We start from the raw sequence: 21,910 nt of genomic DNA, 5'->3' as shown, positions 1-21,910 counted from the left end.
ACTACTACTACTACTACTACTACTACTCCTCCTCCTCCTCCTCCTCCTCCTCCTCCTCCTCCTCCTCCTCCTCCTCCTCCTCCTCCTCCTCCTCCTCCTCCTCCTCCTCCTCCTCCTCCTCCTCCTCCTCCTCCTCCTCCTCCTCCTCCTCCTCCTCCTCCTGCTGCTGCTGCTGCTGCTGCTGCTGCTGCTGCTGCTGCTGCTGCTGCTGCTGCTGCTGCTGCTGCTGCTGCTGCTGCTGCTGCTGCTGCTGCTGCTGCTGCTGCTGCTGCTGCTGCTGCTGCTGCTGCTGCTGCTGCTGCTGCTGCCTCTGCTGCTGCTGCTGCTGCTGCTGGCTGCTGCTGCTGCTGCTGCTGCTGCTGCTGCTGCTGCTGCTGCTGCTGCTGCTGCTACTACTACTCCCGTGTATGCGGAACACAACCTGCTTCGTGTACACCAGCTCTTGCGTGAGACAGTGTGCTCGCTGGTCTACCGGTACCGGTGCCTACTTTCCTCCATGGAGCAGCCGCTGATCAGCGCATTATTTGGAGATTTCGTCACTCCGACTAGGGCTGGCCAAACGCCCGGCTCCCAACAACATCTGCTGCAGCTTCCATCCAGAACTCATCCCGTGTCTCTTTCTGCTGCACGCGTTTGGAACAGTCTTCCACCTGATGCGAGAAACATCCGCCCCCCCCCCCCTCCAGTTCAAGGGTGTGTTGCACGCGTATTGTCTTACTGTAGCGTGACAGCAAGCCCCCTTCCCTGTCTTGAATACTAGTATGTAGTAATCCTGATGCTCTGATACATACCGAGGCTAGCTGTATGCTCAGTCTATACATTCTTGATCTTATCTTCTTCTTTTTTCCTTTCTCGTTTCTTTAAAATGTTTTACTGCCAGAAGTGGTCTTCATATAAGGAGGCAGACATGCCTGTTCGTTGTTCGACTTTAAATAAATCCAACCAACCAACCAATGTCCGGCGAACAGGGAGGTTGAAACAGGATGTTGGGTACTCCTCTATCGAGAAGATCCTGCTGTGCTTGAGTGAAGTCAATGAAAGAAATTTTGAACTGTTTTTAGTATGCAACACGTGCACTCCGAACTTTTACGCGAGGTGCGTACCGTTGAGTTCATACACACAAATCGCCAGTGATGTAATGGGAGCTGGCTTCGCGCCAATTCGTGGCGCCGGCTTTGCACTTCGGGCCGGATTTCACCGCGCAACTTAGGTGACAGTATTTTCTGGAAAACACTGACATGGTCACTTTCGTGTATTGTTAAGAAACCTGCCAGAAACCTGTTAAGACATTTCTCAAGTTATCTGGTGACATCTGCGCTGTGCTAACTAATTACTTTCTACCAACACACAGCATAGAAGTCAGTCAAAGCTTGTGATCTGTCACTAGTTTTAGACATGTCATATTCCTAGCACTGAGGTAACATGTGTCGTCATAGAAATATTAACACCTGATGTTGGGAAGGCCGTCATGGCTATGTGTTTTTTTATGATGTATTTACTATTAATTCTCTCAGGAGGTGAAATATGAAATGTCTCAGAAATTCAGTTTTTTTGGAACGCAATTTTGCGTACATGTAGTGATTTAGCCTACAGTTAGTTCACGAGTCATTTCGTGGGTTGTTTGTTTCTCGCGTTGCACAGTGCAAGACAAGAATTTGCACAACTGCACAAGAGTATTGACGTTGACTCTCAAAATGATTCTTGGTCGCCTTTTGTTTGTTTCTTCTAAGTTAGTTTTAACAAAGGGACATGTATTTTCGTTTTGTCTTTTCTCGCAGTGTTTCCTTTCATTTCTAAGCCGCGACGCCGTCGTGTACTGCGGTACGACGGGTCACGTGCTGCCAACCTACTGCATTCTTTATTCACCAGTTTTCACGGCTACACTGCATGCATTGTATAATGACTCGTAATTATGTTTTGCTCTGCGCTGAATCCCGTACTAGTGTAGGGCTTTTTCAGAGTTTGCTTTCGGTGAGGTGAGGCAAGTTCAGTTCTTCGAAAGGAAGAGAAAGAGTTGTCTTTTTGTTTTTTTGCGAAATATCTATTTTACTACCACAAAGTCTTCCCGTTGCGTGTGAGAACCTGCATGACACCTAAGAACACCAAATTGATGTATAATTATAACTTCTCCTTTGCAGACTTCCACTTCATATAGCATCCTGATGAGGGCAATTTGCTAAAAACGTTGAAAATGATTCTGAGAAATGAAAATGAATTTGCAGTGCCCAGGGAATGAGCATGTGTGCTCGCTCACCAATTCTCTTTGAAAAAAAGAAGCGGCTATAAAAGAACTTTCTCCGGTACACACCTGGAGGTTGAACAGCTCTTCTGTTCGGCTTTGTTGTTGTTATAAAATCTCATGAAAATGGAAATGGCTAGCAGCTTTTATCGGCAACAGACCACATACGCTAACGTATTGGGATACGCTAACGTACGAGGATACGCTACAAGCAAGGCAGGGATACTACACTATCTGGCCCAGAATCTGCGAAAACCAGGCTTAGGGTGAAATTTCACAAAAATGACTTTTTCCCATTTTCAGCTTCTACTGGGCATGGGGGGTCAGGAAACTAAATATTACAGGTGTGGGTCGACTCATAGTGGTATTAAAAGCATCTCAAACACACCAGGGTATTGTGTTAAAAAATCCAAAAAAAACACAAAATTGTTATCACAGGAAAGAAATGAAGAGAGATCCACCAGACTGAAGGAAGAGACATGGATGATTTTTGTTTAGGTGACATGACAAGGTAGGAATGTGGGGGCAGGCTTGTTGTGGCCCCTTGGTGCTGCAGGCTGTAGTGGCCATGCACAGTTCTGCATGAATTATTTTGTTTGCTCCTCACTCAGCACATTCTGGGGCTGAATACATGTGCTGGCATGCTCTGGCGCTACACACCACAAGGAAACCCAACTCCAGTTAGAATGGCACCTTTTGAAGGGCGAATCTAGTACAACTGTTCAGAAACAAGCAAGAACACAGCCTTTCAAACTGTTCCACTGTTCACAGTAAGCGCATAGTGTGCTGGCGTGCTGCAGTATCTGCTTGGTGCTGACCAGCAAGTGAAATATCAGCACGCCGTACCGTGAATCCCTTGCAGTTAGCTGTCCAGCGAGGAAAGTCTCGAGTGGGGGCCTCTCGATCTGCTCGCTCATTCGCCTGGCATTCAGTAGCACTTCATCGCCAAGGACTTCAATTCAAAACCGTTTTCACATTGCGCTTCAAGCCATTTTCCTCGCGAATTTGCTGCAAACGTATGAGCTCCGCTGCGCGCGTTCCCTTTGCGTGAGGCCCAGAAACAGCTAGTATCTCTGTACTTCGATTGGCTGGATCGATGTCGTCCAGGTTCTCCTCGCTATCGCCATCACGACTCTAACTGGAGACGATTTCTTCACCATATTCCGCAAGCAGCAGCTAGCGCAGAAATTTCGCCATCCCTGAGTGTAGGAAATGGAATCCGTTCGATCAGCTCAAAAACTCTTCGTTGTGACTAGAGCCAGTAGAGGAGTAGCAGAGAATACTCTACCGGAAGCCCTTTGACTTCCCTGACTGCTGAAACCCTTCCTGCCATGACTGCTACTTCTTCAAACAAGCGAGATTCTCTTTGGTTCCACTTCACTGCACTCGATCGTCCACGCGACACAACCTTTTTACAAAACATCATTTTTCTCAAAAAAATGATTTTTCACCCTAAGCCTGGTTTTCGCAGATTCTGGGCCATCTTATCCAAGGGCGCGTTTGGTTGGTACGAACTAGAACAGGATTCACCAGAACAGCGCGTTTGGTTGGGACTGCACCTGTTCTGGGTCGGCCAGAACATGTTCTGCTTGCTCCGGCCTCGAGGCCGGAGCAGACCGAGCAGTTTCACTTTTTCACAGTGAAACCTGGCGGGAACATCAATTTTGGTCCCAGATGATCACGTGCATACGCTTTTGGGTTGGTTTCGTCGTACCGTACAAAGTGACCATGGTGACCCATACACATTTTGAAGAATGCACCAAGTTTGGCACATTTTTCCACAAAAATGTGCTCTGTTTCTGGAGTACCGTTTGGTTGGCATGAGGTTGCTCCATGTGCACCAGCTGTTGGATCCTGTTCTAGATCGTACCAACCAAACGCACCCCAAGTCATGGGGTGCATATATCGGAAAAGAGATTTTTTGCGTAGTTCTGTTATTTTGATATGCGGTAAATGTGTATAGCACGGTATAAAGAGTATTAAGAGATTCTTCCAGGAAGTGATATACATCCTATCAAAAATCTACTTTGTTCTCCCAGGGTTTTGTGGGACAATAAACTTGTTGACCTACCTGCCGGGCTGTTTGACGCGACAACCGAATTGAGACACCTGTAAGTCATGTTGTGCATGTATCGTAAACAGGCGTTTTTTTGGCGTAGTTCTGTTCTTTTAAGATGTGGCGAATGGGATTTCGGGATGTGGCATCTAGGCATATGCGGATCATGCCGGCAGAAAATGGGCAGAATTCGGTACTTTTTCTTGTAAATTTCATGCTTGTTTGGTATGTGGATAAAGAAATGGAGCAAAATTCGAGAAATTGCCCGCCATAAGGTTTGTATCGTTCTGCCAATTTCACTGCTTTTCGAGCAGAATCTGCCACCTTTTCGATGATTATCCACCAGTGCCCAGTGGCATCTCGTTGGTTGATCTTAGGTACCCTTCCCCACCCTTTATGACCGATACCTGATGCTGCTCACGAGGTGGTCGCAACCAACGTAAGCGAAAATGTGGATCTTCATCCACCCTGTACCGAAACCCGTGCAGAACCAAGAGCAGCTTTGTATCAGCTACAGTTGTATGTAGACAGCTACGAAGGACCATCCGTCTGCTAAGGATGATCATGGCCACTGCAGGTAGCCATGGCTGCGTGGCGAAGCTTCGACACGCTAGCTGCTATTGTTATTCATTTTCCACTCTTCTTGCTCCTGGGTGCCATTGTCCTGATCTGTCAAGGTCTGAACTGAAAAATAGCTACAACGAGATGTGAGGGCAGTGCGTTTCTTCTCATTGCGCCTGGTGGACGAATAATGAAAAAAAGTTCGCTCCTATTTGTTTGCAGCGTTGACAGCCTTGCTCTGTGACGACTTGCTGCTCTCCAAAATATGAATCATGCTTTCCTACGATTCCGAAATGTCATGTCAGTGTTTCAGGTTTGCAAAACCAGCGAAAGATAGCGAAATAACAGCAGCGAAAAGTACAAGAGGACAATTCCGGTATATGGATTGATATTGACAATGACCCTTCAGACATCTGTTTCTGTGGTGTCGGTGATGTGAGTGCAGAGTTTGGATCGGCCAAGAGCGCAATGAGGCGGTGTGGTGTATTGCTCTTGATATTTCTTACCAATATCACTGTAGCCGATATATTCTTATATCCGGTCACTCAATAGCCGATACAGACTGTAGTTGTACACAACTCAATACAGAAGAAAAAAATTCGCGTACAGGTACCTCTGTATCGACCTGACATCACTATCACATTATAGTCAGGCGTAAGAAAAAAACGTTCTCTTTGGCCTCAACTTCTTTGTTGTCCAGTTGGCCATTGTAGCCGTCGACTAGAGCGCAACATAAATCCCTAAACTGGTGACCCTTAATGCTGCCCACTTCGGAGTTTGCCCGATGCGTGCCATCCCTGAGCTCTCGCCGCAGTTTCCTGCTCGTCTCAACTCTTGGGTTGCCGTCAATTGCCGGCCGGTAACATAAAACTTGAATCTCAGCATCATTCGACACTGGATCCGCCTCAGACTGCTAAAACCCTAAAACCCTAAATTGGTGACCCCGACATGCGCTCTTCGGAGTTTTCATCATGCCATCCCTGAGCTCGGCTTGCCGCAGTTCCCTGCTCACCTCAACTCTCGGGATCCAGTCAATCGCCGACTGTTGACTGTAAAACCTGAGCCTCACCATCTCGAAACTGGATCCAGCCTCGGAGCTAGTGTGGCCCCTGCCGACCTCCCGGCCCACCTGGATAACCCACTATCCTGTCACAGCACATTGTTCAGTCGTCTCAAGCTGGAAATTGGCCACCTCCACCCCAAGTATCAGTTTGCAGGCATACGCCCGGCACAGCACTTGGAGGCACGCACGCCTCAATCAGTCCTCGCCTCACACAGCACGCCTCGCGCCAGTGTTTCCTGTGCTCAGTGACTGGTACGTTGCAGCCGCCTCTTACATGATAACACTCCTGATAACTGTCATGCATCTCTTTCTTTTCCAATTTCTGCTTTCTGAATTTTGTTTTGGTCTTTGCTACCACGTTATCAACAAACTTCATACACGCAGCGCTCTCTTGTACATATTGTATTCTATTTTTGCCTTTCCGCCTTGTACATGCCGCGCTTCCTTTCTTTTCTCTCTTTTTCTTGTTTATCGTGCTTCGCGCCTCCCGGCCTCACCAATGGCGGGGGAGTACTGTAGCGAACTGACGTCACTATCACATTATAAGCATGCGCGAAATCATAAAACATTCTCTTAGGCGTCACCTTCTTTGTTGTCCAGTTGGCCTTTGAAGCCGTCGTGTACGGCCCGACGTAAAACCCCTGAACCTCTACCGCCTACCTCCATCAATAGAGTGATTCTACTCTACCAGGAAGCTAAAAACGAACGCAGCCTAGAAGGCGGACTGGGGGCCTGGGGACTCTCTTGGTGCTTCAATGGCTATCCGGGATGCGTAGGAATCCCCCCTAGCACGTACTGCAGCTGGCTCTGATGATTCTTCCTTTCACGTTGGAATTAGTTGTTCTTTTCCTGGAGAGCCCGAATCTCCTCTCGAAAGTGCGCAATGGCGGCTTCCTTTTTCTGTTCTTTGGAGGCTGTTAGACTTTTCAGGTCCGCAATATCTTCCACAAGAAGACGCACTGTCTCCCTTAGCTGATTCATGATCGTAAGCATCCTGATGCTGGCGGCTTGAGGGTCCATTGGTAGCCCAGTCTGTAATGCTACTCGATCATTTGGCTGGATTTTTTTCCCGGAGTGCTCCGACGAGCTGAACTCGGCTGAGGCTGGCCAAGTTCACATTGGTCGCCCTTGCTAGGCTTTCTGTCCCTAGCTATCCAGAATACCAAAATCTATGGTAGCCATACTCCCCCTGGGAGAGCAGGGAATTGGACGTAAAAGAACCTACAACTGCGCAGGGGAACGACGAAAACGATTTCATGCCCCAGGGGCTGCTGTGGCTGTCGACGTCAGCGAGAACATCTAGCGTGTCGTTGACGTATGCCTTGAAAAGTGTTGGTCCAAGAATGCTTCCCTCGGGGACTCCAGCGGTGGTCGTGTACGTAGATGACGTACGCCTCCAACGAGGCACTGTAAGGAACGGGTGTCGAGGAACGAGGCCAGCCATCTCTGAAGCAGACCATTAATGCCTAGGCTACGCATCTTGTGGAGGAGGCCGACATGTGAGACACGATCAAACGCTCCTGTGATGTCCACAGCAAGGATACGCGCCGCCCTCCACAGCCCACAGCTCTTGCCCAGGCAGTTTGGAGAGCTTGCAAAGTGTCTGATTTTCCGAGGCCTCCGCGAAATCCAAACTGGTGTGACGTGAGCAGATGGTGGTCCTCAAAATAGTTTACGATGTGTCTGTTTACTAGAGTTTCCATTATTTTCGAGATTATGCACAGTAAGGATATGGGCCTGTAGTTGAGCGGGAAGATCGCTTGTGGATCAGAACAAAGTTGGCCGTGTTCCACATCCTAGGTTGGACTCCAGACCGGAAGCATAAGGCAAATAACTTGGACAGTGGCTCTGCAAGCTCGTGAGCACATTCCTTGAGGACGCAAGCAGAAATACTGTCAGGCCCTGTAGCCTTGGAGACGTCGAGCTTTGCCAGGAGGCGGCACACAGCCTCTGGGCGGAAGCGGATGGTGCAAAGAGGTTGAGCATCTGAGGGAGCAGGGTCCAGTAGGTCAGCCTCCACAAGGTCCAGACCGGCAACGCTACATTTCTTTGAGAAGAAGCGAGCGAATGCCTCGGCTTTCCCTGAGCTCGTTGCCCACTCGCGGCCGAAAGAGTTGACAATTAGGGGAATTTCGAGCTGTGTGCAGTTGCCAGCGGCGTTTTTCAACTTCGTCCACGACTGTTTGTCTCTGAGGGACCCAGTTGAGAGGTCGCCACAGAGGCTGTCCTCCTTTGCACGTCATGATCGGAACTGAGTGGCGATCGCTACAGTCACGGAATTGGTGAATGCCTGCTGAAGTGCTGGGTCGGGTCATAAGGGTGTTTTCTCCGGTCGCGCCAGCGCTTTTTCTTCTCCCTCTCGGTCTGGGTGCATTCAGGCGTCCACCATACCGAATCGGAAGGCCTCGTTTCCAGAACTTTGGATGGGACAAATTATGCAACAGCTTCAGTTATCGAAGCGGTAACTTGCTCACAGGAAATTTCCTCCGTGATGATATCACCCCATTGCACGTTGCGAAGGTGCGCCCTATTTCACCCTAAGCCTGGTTTTCGCAGATTCTGGGCCACTTATTGTTTTACTGCTTATATAGACAGTTTCCTCTGAGACAAGAATGTGACAATACTCATAAAAAGGGCTTTACGAAAATCTTGAAAGTTTTGGTTTCACAAGTATACTTTCAAGCCTTCTCATCAGGTGAAATAAAGGCAAAGGAAAAGGAAAAGGAACACTGCGAAAGGCCGAAGCATTCGGGCAGTATTTCTCCGCAAAGTGCAGTCTTGGTGACGACTTGCAAGCCAACAGCCTCCCTCCAGTCCGCTCCCGATCTCAAGCCCAACTCCGCAATGTCCACTTTCGGCCAAGCATAGTTGAGCGGAAGCTGAGGCAACTCCACCCCGCCAAAGCCACGGGTCCAGACGGCATCCCCGGGCGTGTACTCCGGCAATGCAGCAAAGAGCTGGCTGCACCAGTGTCACGGCTCTTTTCGCAGGCCTTCCGCCAAGGTCGGCAACCTACAATGTGGAAGACGGCAATGGTTGTACCGGTGCACAAGAAAAAATCCAAATCTGATGTTAAGAACTACCGCCCGATCTCCCTCCTCTCTATTCTGTCGAAAGTCATGGAGGCCATTATTAACCACTCAGTCCGACAGTTCCTGGAGGCACACAACATCTTATCGAAAAGTCAGTATGGCTTCCGCAGCCAACTCGGCGCCCAGGACATACTCACGCTACTCAACTACCAATGGAGTCGCGTTGCAGCCAGAGGTGGTCAGGTTCGAGTCATTGCAGTTGATGTGGCTGGCGCATTCGACCGCGTCTCTCATGTAGGCGTTTTGCACAAGGCACACTGCTATGGTGTAACTGGTCCACTTCTCGCTTGGCTGAGGGATTACCTGACTGATCGTCACTTGAGGGTTGCAGTTGGAGGTGAACTTTCCAGTCCGTACCCGACCAAAGCTGGCGTGCCGCAGGGCAGTATCCTTGGTCCCACCCTGTTCATCCTCTACACCAATGATGGCGAGGACCACCTCCCACCAGCTATGGAGCTAGCAGCCTACGCTGGCGACACCACTCTCTTCCACTGCCTCACATCAAGAGCTGACATTGACTGTGGCTCCGAGCTCCTCCAGCAGGGCATTGATGCGTTTTCCCGTTGGGGACATAAGTGGAGGATCAAATTTGAGCCCTCCAAGACGCAGGCTATGTCTATAGGCCACCATCGCCAGCCCTGGGAGCTCCCTCGAGCAACATTTGACGGCACACCGGTCAGTGAAGAGAGACGGCTGAAACTCCTGGGAGTCACCTTTGACGACACCCTGAGCTACTCCTTCCACCTCCGCTCCCTAGCTTCCCGTGCTAACCAGCGGATTGGCTTCCTGAAGCGAGCGTCTCCCATTCTGGACGCCGAGAGCCGCCAACGCGTCTACAACGGCTTTGTGCGACCCACACTCGAGTATTGCCCCTTAGTGTGGATGGGCTCACCCTCGTCCTATCTTAAGAAGCTGGACCAGATCCAGCGAAGGGCCCTCCACATCATCGGAGCAGGTACTTGGCTCCCTAGCCTGGCACTCCGTCGCCTGGTAGCTGCACCTGCCTATACCTACAAGCTCTGCTATCTAGATGCATCCAGCCCTCTGAAGCAGATGCTGCCTAAACCAGCCACTCACCGTGCCCCCGAGACAAGACCTACCCGTCAGTCTCTCCAGCTGCAGGATTCCCATCCATACCAGATGACAACTGGCCTGCCTGCCAACACCCGGAATAGCTGTCTCCAAGGATTCCCTGCTTGCACCTTTGCAACATGGAATGCCCTGCCACCAGACCTGTTCCACCACCCACCCGCCCAGCCCCACATGCAAAGCTTTACATGCCTAGCATGTACGTCTGAACCATCCTGCAAAGTTTGAATGACGTAGGTTGAGCGATCGCTCCGCGAAACATACTTTTTGAAATTCTCTTCATAGTATATCTTCCACCATTGAAATTTCGAATTTCTTCAAAAAAAGTGCTGAGAGGGGTGGCTTGCAACCTCGATATGGCTTGTTCCAGGCATGGTTTGGAGCCTTCTTCTTTTCAAGTAGTGGCGGGGATCTGCCCTGCAACTGCTACAACAAAAAATGATTCGATCTGAGAAAGGGTGAGTCCGCGAATCTCGGTTGAATATTGAGTATTTCAAGCCTTTTCACGACGAAGATGGAGTTCTTTTTGGAGATGGACGTCGCGGCAAAGGAAATGGTGTCCGACTTCTGGCGTCAGGTGAAGCCAGGGATCATTTGTCCAGTCAGGTCGGCAGCCAAACCGTCGGTAAGCTTGTGTCTGGATCCCGTTCTGCTCGATGTGGTAGATCACAAACAATTTGATATCGCACAAATTGATCTCAGCATCGTGCGTACGGTATTTTATATTCAGAAAATCCCAAAAAGTCTCTGTGTGGCATTCCTATGCCACGAGAAACTCCAATCAGGCTCCAATGTCCCCTGCCTTCATGATTGAATGTCCACTTCGTTTGAACAACGAACACAACAATCGAGGACGGCTTTGCTATGAAAAATACAGCTATACTGGAGCTGAAAAAAAGAAGAAAAAAACGTGCTCAGGATGAGACTCGAGTACACGCATACTCTCCCGGCAGGTGCAATTTTTTGTGAAAAATGCGTGTCGCCGACTGACCAGTAATTTCGCCTGACGTGTCAACATCTGGACTCACGCATCCGACAACAGGAGACGTCCAGCAAAGAATCATCCTGGTACAAGATGATCTAACACAGCGGCATCAACACCAAGCAACGTCGACTCACAATAAACTAGACCACCGGAAAAACAACCGGACAAGACACTTACTGGCATGGCAGTGACAGGAACCGCATCAACTAGAAGAATGAGAAGATCGGCAACGACGGCAATGGCAGTAGGAGCAGTCTGAAGAACAAATTGCCTGACTCCACCAAGACTCGAACCAGGGACCCTCGCTTGTAGCCAGCGATGCTGTCACCATTCAGCTATGGGGTAGTGGTCATCCCAGCAGAAACCGTTCAACATTTTCTTCAGACTTCGAAACTCACTCTTTGTGTGAATCTATACAGGCGGGTGGGACGCAGCCCTCACTGTAATCCACACACTCCACCTACATACTAGCACGCAATATTCTTCCAAGATCATACATCCTATCCAAATTCTACTTTGTTCTCCCAGGGATTTGGACGGTAATCCACTTGTTCACCTACCTGACGGGCTGTTCAAAGCCACAACCAAATTAAAAGAACTGTAAGTCATGTTTGGAATGTACCGTAAAAAGGCGTTTTTGTCGTAGTTCTTTTGAGATGAAGCAAATAGGATTTCGGGATATGGCATCTCGTTGATTGATCTCATGTACCCTTTATGACCCGAAGCTGACGCCGCCCGTGGAAGACTTTTCCAGGTAGAACTCCGTGTTGGAAGCAAAGAGCTGAGATAGTGTCTTTACAAGTTCCACTGCGCATTCCTTCAAGAAAGAAACTAGCTCCTGCGATTTCTTTTCCACTAAACCACCTATTTAACCTTCTTTACCACAGGCAAGTTCCCTACCGACTGGAAACTGGCTACATTTGTGCCTATTTACAAGTGAAAAGGCAGCAAATCCAAAGCGAGTAACTATCGCCCAATTTCCCTCCTGTCCTGTATTTCCAAACTTTGCGAACGGCTCTTCTTCAATCAATCAAAATTCTCCTGCTGTGGATCCTGCGCAATCTGGGTTTCGTCGTGGTGACTCGACTGCTCTACAGCTCACCAAGCTGATCCAAAACATTGTCGACTATCGTCATATGGGGCGGAAAGTTGCCATGTGCTTTTTCGACCTCGAGAAAGCTTTTGACACCTTGTGGCACTGTGCATTACTTGCTAAACTTTCCAAAGTTTTCGGTGTGTGTGGCGCAGCGCTAGAGTGGAAAACAGACTACCTATACGACAGAACGCAAGTAGTCTTTGTAGGTGGACTTCTCTCAGATGCCTCGCCTGTTCTGTCCAGAGTGCCGCAGGGATCCATCCTAGGGCCCCTCCTTTTCCTAGTGTATATTAATGAACTTCCCAGTCATGTTGAAGGTGTGTCCTTATTTGCTGACGATACTGGACTGCTCCGGTTCAATGAGTGTCTAGAGAGGCTGCGAGACAGTCTCCAGTGCGGCATCAACGAAGTCCATCAGTGGATGACTACCTGGAGATTAAGACCTAATATCGCCAAGACTGAGATATTATTCCTGCCGAACTCAGAGCCAACCTATGCATTCACTCTTCCCGGATCTCTCACAAACCTCACAGTGGTAAAGCAACACAAGCATCTTGGTTTTGTCATTGACTCAGACTTATCGTTTAGTAGACATGTCGACTATATCTGTAGCAAAGTCAGTAAAGCTGTTGGCTATCTCGTGTCTCATTGCTCCCACCTACCGCTTGAATGCATTTGCCTTTTTTATCATTGTAATATTCTCCCCATTTTTTTCTATTGCTCAACCGCCTGGTCATCCCTACTAAGTAAATCGTTAATGAGTACCCTGGAAGTCCACAATAAGAGGATACTGAAAGTCCTTTTCTGCAAACCTTCCCTATCTCTAGTCAAGCGGATCGAAAACTGTGTATTGTTGTTCATTCTATTCGTCTTGACAAAGCCCCGCCACACTTGCGTAAATATAACTGGTTTCTTCCCACTCGTTCTACGCGCAATCCCTGCACTTTACCTAAAGCCCGAACATCAGCTTATACCAGATCTCCGTTTTTCGCTGCCTATTCTCTCTGGCTGGCCCTGCCTCTATCAGTAAAATCGTCTTGTACCCTAACTGATTTCAAGGCCAATATGAAGCTCGTGTTCTAAAAGAGAAGTTCTGCTATACGTCAAACGTAGAGAAATCACTTAGATATCAGGTGTCTGGGTTAGAGTCTACGGCTTCGTATGTTTTGGGTCCAGATTTCTACGCGGAGCTGAGGTTCTCTACGTTGTGGCACACGCAAAGAAAATACGTACGGATTGGCTGGGTATCGATCAGCTGATGCAGAAAACTGCCAAATATAGAAGGGAAATTCCCAGTACTCATTCCACGTGACTTCTCTACGTGAAGAGTAGAGCAGAACAGGATTTCTTTACGTTATGGGAAAGCGAAGAGACTTCGCGTGATTCTTTGCGTCACCCTAACGTAGAGCAGAACCTCCCTAATACCGTATTTTCCGCAGTATAAGCCACACCGGGATATAAGCCGCACCCCCTTTTTGAGGCAAAATATTGACTAAAAGTTGGTATTCGGAGTATAAGCCGCACCCACAAACCAGCATTTTTCACACTCATTGACAAATGGCCTTTCTACAAATTTATTATGTATGGATGTGTGGAAACCGGCACTTGCAATACCCAAAATAGAGTCCCCGTATACGCGTACCGTATGGTGTAGCCCGCGCACTAAAACTAGTAAAAGTGCCGGGATAGCAACACAGGCGCGAAGCTGAGTCGAATGACATGTAACGTGACGTCAGAATGCATACTGATGTATGCTAAGCATTCATTCACGCAGGCATATTCGGTGTATAAGCCGCAGGGCCGATTTTGGTCCGATTTTTAGCGAAAAAAAAGTGCGGCTTATACCCCGGAAAATACGGTAAACTGCTAATTCTTTATCGAGGTTTGTTTCTCTTTGCCTCCAGTAATCTGTAATATTTATATTTCTGCTTTGTTTTTGTTTACTGCCATGGCTGGCTACTGCCCCCTCCCTCCATATTGGCCTATATTCTCTGGCCACGGTAAGGTGAAATAAATAAAAATAAAATAAAATTGCATCGCAGCTCAAAGAAACTATTTGATCGCAAAACGAAGTGGGACCCATGCCGCTCGTCAACAATTACAACACTTTCGTTTCGACAAGTTCTCTCTGACTCCATTATCGATACGAGGAAGAACTCGTTTGTTGTAAACGAGACGTTCATGACTGTATGAACGTGAGTGAGTTGTCATTCTTCCTGCTTTCGCGAGGAATATTTCTTCCAGTTCACAGTGAGTTTTTCCATGCAGCTCTCGAGTGCTCATATGGTAAGACGGCAAACTCCGCGGGCGATCGCCAGGATTGCTCATCATTTTGAAACGGACTGTAGGTCCTTCACATTGATTCAATACCGAATAGCTAATGTTTACTGCATGAACCATATAGCTGGCAGTACTTCTTGAAGAAATGAAGAAAATCTATCTGGCTGCTTTTGGAAAACGCCCGGCAAAGTACAGATATTTGCATTCGGAACCGAATGATTCTAGTCTATACATGTTGCCACTCACCGACATACAATATTTAATGCTCGCTCCATAGCAAACCAGTCGGGCGAACTCATTCAAATCGGTGAGGACGACGGAAAGCGCCCCCTCAAGCTCCAACACCAGGCACCGCTCCAGATGCCAGCACGCCAAACCCTGCAGCGTGGTCACCTCCACCGAGTCTGACAAGAAATTTGAACTGACAACCCTTGTCACTCCAAACAACAATCATTAATTTACTGAAGAGGGAAACATCCCCGACACAAGTTGTTTCACAGAACACATATTTTCGGTTTTACAAATCTTTTTAAAGGACTGACCGGTTTCGCTGTCTAAGGCAGCTCATCAGAGTGAAGAGAAATGTAAAAACACAACAGAATGTATGCAGGCGAGAGTGGCACTAAATTATACATAGATACAAGTAGGCCGCCAAAATGCTAGGGGCCCCAAGAGCATTGGGAGTTCCTAATTTGGAAGTGCTGCAATTCTGTTATGACATATGTGTAATAATGTGGGCTTGAATTCCAATATGGATGAATGCTTAATATATGGAACATGCTTTGTAATTTTGAACAAGTTGTATGTTGTACATGAAAAAGCATGCAAGCCCAGTTTGTACATTATATCTGTCTGGTAATGTGTACAGACTTATTTCTGGCAGTGTCAATATATTGACACTGCTAAAAAAATTCAGGAAAAGGGCCGTAAGTCGTAGATTTCACGAAAAACTGCTGTTTGATACTGACTTTCTTCTCATTGCTTTTCTTTCACATGTACTTGTACATGATGTAGTCACTTTCGCATGTAGAATATTCCATGTTTAATTTGACGCTAAGTGTCGTCTGAAAAATGGACAATGCCGAGGCATTCCCGATCTCGACGGTGTTTGATGATTACGAGACAGAAGGAATGCTGTTCCCTGCTCGGTTTGATATTGCTCCGTTTATGATGTTCCTTGTTTGTTACTGGAGCACAGCAGTGCCAAGAGTAACAAATTTTGCTGAAGCAACTGTGCCCAGTTATTCTATGAACAATTTTTGCCAGCATTTTCTTCTCCCTCCTTTATCTTGCCTTTCCCCTATTTTGTTGCTGGAAGAGGTTTGATGGAGTTGTGTGCATGTGCATGTGGCGGACCAGTTTAGTACCATCATGACTTTTCAACACGTGGCTTCTTTTCTTTTCTTTTTTCACATCACCCCATGTGGATCCGTGGAATCGATTCCGAATCGATTCCAGGGCTCACGACATGGAAATCGAACGACTTGAATGCATGCGAATGGATTTATGAATCAATCCAAGTGTGTAATCGAAAGCTCTCAGCCGGGCCATCCTCCACTCGCTCTGGCGTTTTTCGGCCGTAAGTCGCAGGATCTGCACTCTGGAACCTGCTGCCAGATGATGTTGGGACCATAGCAAGACAGAACAAGTTTAGCATAAGTTGCCTACCATATTGTTGGTAAGATTAGCCCGCCCCTAGCTCTCCTCAACCACCCTGTCACCCCTTGTCAGATACTTTCGTCATTTTCTAATTCCTGTCCTCTCTTTTCTAAATGCGGCTTACTGTAAAGCGGCTAAATTTAGCGTTTTGCAAAACTGGACCAGTTAGCGGCGATTAATTTTAGCGATTTTTACCTTCCACCGAAAACCTTAAAGAATTTTATTTTACGAAGCCTCGGAGTGCTGCTGCAGCTGGGACGCAGAGTACATGAAGAATGAGAGAAGAAATCAAAGAATGGAAGAAGAAAAAAGAATCAAGGAATCAAAGAGAACCATAAGGTAAGTACTAGTGCTGGTCTATGTACATGACTGAACACTGTTATTGCTGTTGCAGAGATATTACTGCTCATTACTAGAACTACCGCTAGGAATACAGTCCAGAATTCCAGCCTTCCGGAAGCCCAGCTTCACGCACGCTGCTGCATCCGCTAATTCGGACATGGCAGTGATGAGCCACCTGGCATGCCGTGGCTTGACTGTGGACGCTTTCAGATCGACCTTGACTTTGTCAAGGGACACGCCATCCTTCAGCGCTGCCTCAACCTCGGCCGCATACCAGTCGGCAAAGAGTGCCTTCATCTTGCCCTTGAACTGGTCGTTGAAGGTGAGGTCCAGTGGCTGAAGCTCACCAGTACAGCCAGCCGGAATGAACACCTGGTGAATGTTGTGCTCCTTCAGCTTGTCCAGGACTGAAGTGCAGCGGTGGGAGGCAAATACATCAAAAATCGCCAAGGCAGGTTGCGATGCTGGTAGCTTCAGCTTCTGTCGCTGCTGTGCAGCATATGGAACCACGACGTTATCCACAAACTGCAGCATGGTTTCCTCTGTGCTCCAGTGAGAGGGGGAGTGGGTGATATTCCAGTCATCCGGAAAGTTCACCTTGGGATGACACGCCGGAGTTTTCCCAGCGTAGATGACTTGCGGAGGAAGCAACACGCCAGCAGCAGATACGCAGACGAGGATGGTGATCTCCCTCTTGTCGTCCTTGCCGACAACACTGACTTGCTTACTGCCCTGCTCAGCCAATGTCCAGGAGTTGACAGGAACCAGCTTGGTCCCTGTCTGGTCCCAGTTGATGATCAGTTCTGCTGGAATGATGTGCTCCTGTACAACAGTCTTGATCCGCTGATGGAAATTCGATTTCTGCTGGTCGAAGTCTTCAGGGAGCTTCCTAGCAGCTTTGGTGGCCTTCCGTTTTACGAAGTGGTGACGCCTTCGGAACGAGTCAGCCCAGTCCTTGGTGATGTTGACATGTCCACCATTCTCTCTCAGAAGACTTGGCTTCTTGTGCGCAACGATTCCGCGCGCAGCTGCTACAACAATGCTCGTGCTGACACAACCACCAGCGCTACAAAGTGCGCGGATATAGTCCGCCACTTCCGCGTCCAGGTTGCCCAATAAAATCGGACGTCCTTCATTTCCGTGAGGAAGAGCAGTCACCTGGTTCGGGTCCTTGACATCTTTTAGTGTCGCCAAGTACAACTTCTTACAATTACGAATTGTGCTCTCGTTGATTTTGTGGCCAGTCTCGCTCGAGAACTTGTCGACCGCCGACTTGTTACCGAACTCCGCAGCATGCCTGCCCATCTTTGCTCTCAGCTCGTCGGAATAACGATGGTACTTGGAGCGTTTCCGACTTCCAGGAGCTTTGGCCAGTTCCTCCATCACAGATGCATTTGCCGCCGCAGCTGCAGTTCCGCTATCGGCAACAGGGAGAAAGGAAGGCGTGTTCGAAGAGGGATCATCGGAAGACTTTCTCTTCGAACTGCTGAGCCACTGGGCGATACTCATGGCGATAAAATTCAAAAGATTTCTTCGAGCAGTACTAAAATCTACGGAACTGCAATCTGGCCAAACATTCCAACAACACTCTCCACAACACTGAGACATTCTCCAGTCGATCGTTTTATTCTCTTCTGGCTCAAGTCGCCGTACTCCAACGACAACTAGCAAGTGTTGTTACGTTCCAAACAGCTGCGCGCTTTACTTTAGTTTGGAATCTTTAGATGTAGCCCTGCAACCATCGATCAGCGCTAGCTGCGAATGTACAGTCAGTCCATGCAGTGAGTGATACACGCGCGCGTACATGTACCATGTACGTAAGTACAGATCTGTTGCAAAAAGATCGATCATCGCGTACTGCAGTGTACTGTAGTACATGCACAAAATTTCATTTTCGCGTGTCAAACTTTCGCGATTCGACCCTGCTCGCGAAAGTCGCGAAAGTTAATCGCTCGCGAAAGTTTGTCGTTTTACAGTATCCATTCGCCTTTATAACATTGCGTCTAGTTCCCGCTTATTGTGTGAATTAAAATAAACCAACCAACCCAGCAACATAGCAGATCGACGGATTTGATCGAGTTGATCGACAATCAAGATCAGAATCAAAATCTGGACGATGAAGGCTGATCAGCAACACGATGTTTGCGTACATTTACCCGAGTTGCCCGAGTTCGCAGAATGTAGCAAGGTGTGGGTTTTCCTCAGGTTCGGTGAGGTGCGAGCGTACGTCTGCTTGTTGTAATTTTCTTGTCGAGCAACTATTTGTCTCCAAAAGGTCGACACTCTAATCAGTGACAATGCAGAGCTTGTTGACCGCGCAACGTTTGGTCTCAGCGCGACTCCATTGACCTGGCAAGGAGGATATTTTGAAATCAGCTCGTAATGAAAATTCGATTTCTAGGACTCGGATGACTATGCTCAAAACCCCAATAATGACCATTGTGTTGAGATCATCACGTTATCTGCTTGCAGGAATATAGATCAGGTGGGAATAGAGACATTATGTCGATAGGAATCAACTCTATTCTCTTTGTCGAGCTATGTCGCTCCGGCACCAGATGTCATCCATGCGTGAAACACAAAATTACTGTTGGCATCCTAAAAAATGCACGAAACACACGACCAACTTACCAGATACACGAAATAGCCGTGGATGCATTTCCGTACCCAACAAGTCGATCTCTCCAGGGTGCACCTAAAAAGCAAGTGCTCGAACCTGTCATACCTGTCATACTGGCCAACCCTCCCGGTTTTCCTGGGAAAATCCCGGGAAATCAACACTACTCCCGGGGTCCTGGGGATTTGAAGGAAAATACCGGAAAAGTCACAGTTTCGTCTGATACAGGATTTTCCTGAAAACTCCATGGATTTGCTTTGAATGTCCCCGTTGTTTTCAAAAATATGTACGGTGCGCACTTGCACTTCGAACTGTAAACGGCACTTTCAAGACCTGACCACAAGATCTGCACTGACAGGCGCTATAGGCGGGCGCCGACGTGCCGACTGATTGAACTGCAGTGCAGGGTTGAACTGTGCCGTACGCAGATCTGCAGAGTTGAACTTTTTTTGGCGGGAAAAGCCCTTTTCACTTGTTTTTGTGCCATCCAGGGATTTTGCGAAAAATCCAGGGATTCTGCATGTATTGTCAAGGGATTGAGATTTTGGTGGTTGGTTAGTATGCTACGTGGTCGAAATTTCAAATGATATTCCTGGAAAACAGGTTGCAGCTAGATCCCAAATCATGAAGTGCAGGGCATCGTACCTCTTCATGGTTTAACTCAAGCAGCATTCCTTCATACATCACAGTAGCAGCATAGCAAATATCATGTTGCTGATCAACCTGATCATCTAGATTTTGATTCTGATCTTGATTGTCGATCAAATCGATCAAATCCGTCGATCTGCTATGTCACGCGGTGGTCGGCACACGGCCAGTTTCAGGACGCAAAAATATCGTGCTTCGATCGCACAAATCGAGATCTGTTCAATATGTTTGCACTTCTGCAGAGCTTTGCTGCTAGTGAAATTCGAGTTGTTCAGGGAAGGAAATGGTTGTTGTTTGGAGTGACAAGGGTTGTCATTTCGAATTTCTTGTCAGACTCGGTAGAGGTGACCACGCTGCAGTGTTTGGCGTGCTGTCTGGAGCAGTGCCTGGTGTTTGAGCTTGAGAAGGCTCTTTCTGTCGTCGGGTATATAATTGGCAATGTTGCAATGTGGTGAAGTGAAAATATTTGAATTTGTTTATTTCCAGAAAACCTGGAACACTTTTTACGAGACATGTCCTGGGTGGTAGTGGAGTATAGTCCACTATCCTGCAGTCCATGGTTCAGAAAAATAGACCGCGTAAATGGCTCCCGCTATGGCCCTTGACATTTGGCTATTCTAGCGATGCAATTTAGTGATATTTGGAGATGATGGCCATTGCTTTCCTGGATGTAGCCATAGCTCTATGTGGTGGTGATGTGAAGACTGCTCAGGTGAGGTAATGTTGGCTGGGTGGTGGTTTGTTCTTAGCTCCGTTGCGTATGCTGTACCAGCGCTCGTTTTGGACCCAATATTCAGTCGTATTTTGAGCCCATTTTAGCCAAGGTGTCCGTAAATTATGCAACGAGCCCTTTTGCATGATTGTTGTAGACCCCAAAGCAAACCTACTTGCAAAATTTGAGTGAAATCAGAGAGATGGCCTGCCCAGCGTTTTGGTTTTCTCAGATATGCTCTATTAAAAATGCTACAAGATGAAAACATTAAATTTCCCTGTCAAAATTTTATTTTATACACAATTTCCAACATTCCTTCATACTCTTTCCTTGTTCAGGCTTTTGCAATATAATAATCTCCGCTATCTTCCCAGTGGACTGCCTCATGACACACCTCACTTAATTCATCTGTAAGTCTTGCCTGACGAACAAGACTACACACATTCCCAGTATTTCATGATTCAGCCGTTTGCTCTTCCTCTAAGGATCTCTGCGGACCTGGGATAGTGGGTAGGCTGGGGATGCTGTTTAGGATAGCCATCGGAAGTGGCCCTACTATTGTGACTATCGAGTATGCAAGATAAGTTACAAAGGATACTACTGTCGATGATGAGGAGTATGATTGTGATTTGCTTAGTTTATGATGCAGTTTTATCATAAGCAGATCAAGACTTTGCAGTGTGTTGCAAATTCCTGTAGGAGGACGAATAGCTTCTTTCGGCTCATACCCACACATTATTTCATACATCTACTTCGAAATAAATTTATACATCTCTTATACATCTAAGTTGGTAATCGATAGGCACATCAGCAAGATGTGCAACCTCCGCCTAGAAGAAAACCTGCAGATAAACTGAGATAATCGCTGCAGACAAGGCAACGCTACTGCATTGTAGGAGTGAGCTTGTATGTAAATGACTCGCCAACCAATTCCTACTAAAGAACCCCAGTGCAGCCATGACATATTCGCAGGTGTGCAACCACCCCTAAATCGCAATTTTGTATCTCACCCTCTACCTTCGCTCTCCTCCCACTTCCCTAAGCCTCGTGCTGCCCGTTGTACGAGGAGCCAAACCACCCAACCCATTGCAGTGAACACATTGCGTACTTCTGATGGTGTCAATTCTTTTTTGAACCGTGCTGCATTGTTCTTTAATGCGCTACCCTCTGAACTCCGCAGTTCTTCACACACTCAGCATTACATGCAGAAATTCAACAACTTTTTGAAGGACCCAATGCAGGTCAATCGGTTCCGTAACTTCCTTTTTGGCCGCGTTACCAATGTGTGGCGGACGTTGTATATCCTGGAGTGACCGTTGTACAGTGGATATCGGTTATAAAGTCATCGGACATAGTGATAAACCGGCTATATTGATACAAAATGAAAATATCAAAAGCAAAACCAGAAACAGCCAGTCAAATTATCATTATAACCAATATATCGGATATAGCGATAAATCGGCTATAAGGA

The 21,910-nt window shown here is 47.6% G+C and overlaps 1 long non-coding RNA gene and 1 pseudogene across 1 annotated transcript in view; one reads left to right on the top strand and one right to left on the bottom strand.

Moving 5' to 3' along the window:
* The window catches only part of LOC135821243 (uncharacterized protein DDB_G0271670-like), a 994-nt pseudogene extending 496 nt beyond the window's left edge, over positions 1–498 (bottom strand).
* The window catches only part of LOC135821097 (uncharacterized), a 72,706-nt gene extending 51,868 nt beyond the window's left edge, over positions 1–20,838 (top strand). Inside the window, exons 5-7 of the long non-coding RNA XR_010554297.1 lie at positions 4,279–4,350; positions 11,614–11,685; positions 20,778–20,838. This is a non-coding gene — a long non-coding RNA (uncharacterized LOC135821097). The remainder of the gene's footprint in view (positions 1–4,278; positions 4,351–11,613; positions 11,686–20,777) is intronic.
* Positions 20,839–21,910: the final 1,072 nt, after the last annotated feature.

This window comes from Sycon ciliatum, chromosome 7 (genome assembly GCF_964019385.1).
Source record: "Sycon ciliatum chromosome 7, ocSycCili1.1, whole genome shotgun sequence".
Classification (NCBI taxonomy): Eukaryota; Metazoa; Porifera; class Calcarea; order Leucosolenida; family Sycettidae; genus Sycon; species Sycon ciliatum.
The sequence above is the reverse complement of the archived record's forward strand: the minus strand, read 5'-3'. Positions and strand labels throughout refer to the sequence as shown.